General features: G+C 39.0%; 1 non-coding gene across 1 annotated transcript; it reads right to left on the minus strand.

Moving 5' to 3' along the window:
- Positions 1 to 1,978: 1,978 nt before the first annotated feature.
- Positions 1,979 to 2,082, minus strand: LOC112753966 (small nucleolar RNA R71). The gene has a single exon (XR_003178325.1). It is a non-coding gene; the product is annotated as a small nucleolar RNA R71 (small nucleolar RNA).
- Positions 2,083 to 2,351: the final 269 nt, after the last annotated feature.

A 2,351-nucleotide genomic window follows, 5' to 3' on the forward strand; every position in this document is an offset into this window, starting at 1 on the left:
ACTTAGCACTTTCTCTCTGCAATTAAAGCCAAGCCCAAATGAAGAAAGGAACTGCTTTAAACTCAAGATCCAAAGGCCCAAGACTTGAAGAACAAACTAGAAGCTGAGAAGAGTAGTATATATAGGAGTAGCTTTGAATTGTTAAGGAGTCTAGAGGCTGGAAAAAGAGAACTACTCTCTGTATTTTATCTTCTCTGCATTTTCTAGTTTTATGATGTATTCTCCATCTTTGTTTTTATTTTCAAGAGCTATGAACAACTAAACCCCTTTCATTGGGTTAGGGAGCTCTGTTGTAATTTGATGGATCAATACTAATTTTCATTATTCTTCTTCTATCTTTTCTCTTGATTTTACTTGAAAGCTTTCGATCTTCATCCCATTGAGTAGTTATCTTGGAAGAGAAGCTATTCAAACTTGGATCTCTTTTGAACCTTGAAAGAGGAATGAAGAGATCAAGCTAGAAATGCTTTCTCATGCTGGACCAAATTGGGTTTGGATGGGTATGTGACTATAACCCTCTCAATACTTGATTTGGGAAATGCATGTGGTATAATCAGTGACCATACTTCATCTCTTCTCATGAGCAATTGACCAAGGAATTGGCTATTGATCAAGATTTGAGAGATTGAATTGCAAGAAATTGTAATTCAATCACTTAAGATTGCCAAGGAGATCAATGAGTGCATTGATTGAGGAAGAGATGAAAATGAACTTGATCTGGAGAATTGCAACATCTCGTAAGCCCAATGAACTCCCCATCTCTGATCTTACCCATTCTCTTTAATTTCTGCCATTTACTTTTATGAGCAAATCCCCCATTTCCATTTACAATTCTGCAATTTATTTTCAGTCATTTACTTCCAGTCCTTTAATTCTAGCATTTACTTTTTTGTTATTTACATTCCTGCCATTTTATTTTCTGTAACTCTCAACCCAAATTCTGGATTCGCTCAACTAGAACATTCTTCTAATTAAAGTTGCTTGATCAATCAATCCCTGTGGGATTCGACCTCACTCTATTGTGAGTTTTTACTTGACGACAAATTCGGTACACTTGCCGAAGAGAGATTTGTTGAGAGACAAGTTTTTCCCACATCAAGTTTATGGCGCCGTTGCCTGGGATTGAATGTGCATCAACAATGATTAAATTGGAAGATCCCTAGATTGAGTATTTTTATTTTGTGAATTTCATTTTCTGTTTGAGTGATTTACTTTTTGTTTTAGTTAAACTTCTTCCCTCCCTCCTCTACTCTTTTGTCTTACTTTGTTATTTTCAATTCTGTGTGCTAACCCACTAACTGTTTGATATATTGCATCACCCACAACTAACAGTAATTCTGATACAAATACTTTCTGCACCTATCTTTTCTTGCTTGTACTTGATGGTTGTATGACAGGGAGAAGAAGCAGGGCTTCAACTTCCTTCAATTCTAAACCTGAGAGGACCTTCCTTAGATTAAGGAGGGAGGCAAGAGGAAAGAAAGTGGTTGGTGCTGAGGAAGAAGAGGAATTCTTTGAAACAAACATGGAAGACAACATGGAAAACCATCATGAAGAAGAGGATCACAACCATGGGGGAGGAGGTAGAGCAAATCATGCTGGGGAGGATAGAAGAGTTTTGGGCTCTTACATCAATCCAAACCCAGGCAATTGTGGAAGTAGTATCCAAAAGCCAACAATCCATGCCAACAACTTTAAACTTAAACCACAGCTCATCACCCTTGTTCAGAACAACTGTTCGTTTGGAGGAGGTGTTTAAGAAGACCCCAATTAACATTTGACCACCTTCCTGAGAATATGTGACACAGTGAAGTCTAATGGTGTTCACCCTGACGCCTATAGACTGCTCCTATTTCCATTCTCACTTAGGGATAAAGCAGCCAAGTGGCTGGAATACTTCCCAAGGGAAAGCTTGACAACTTGGGAAGATGTGGTGAACAAATTTTTAGCAAGATTTTACCCTCCTCAACGAATCAATAGGCTGAGAGCTGAGGTCCAAACTTTCAGGCAACAAGATGGTGAGACTCTATATGAAGCTTGGGAGAGGTTCAAGGACTTAACAAGGAGGTGTCCACCTGACATGTTCAACGAATGGGTGCAGTTGCACATTTTCTATGAAGGACTCTCTTATGAGTCAAAGAAGGCCGTAGACCATTCATCCGAAGGATCTTTGAACAAGAAGAAGACTATTGAGGAAGCCATAGATGTTATTGAAACAGTAGCAGAGAACGACTACTTCTATGCTTCCAAAAGAGGGAACACAAGAGGAGTAATGGAGCTAAACAATGTAGATGCTCTGTTGGCCCAAAACAAGCTCATTACCCAGCAGCTGGCTGACCTCACCAAGAAGA

Source organism: Arachis hypogaea, chromosome 15, assembly GCF_003086295.3.
Source record: "Arachis hypogaea cultivar Tifrunner chromosome 15, arahy.Tifrunner.gnm2.J5K5, whole genome shotgun sequence".
In the NCBI taxonomy this organism is placed as follows: domain Eukaryota; kingdom Viridiplantae; phylum Streptophyta; class Magnoliopsida; order Fabales; family Fabaceae; genus Arachis; species Arachis hypogaea.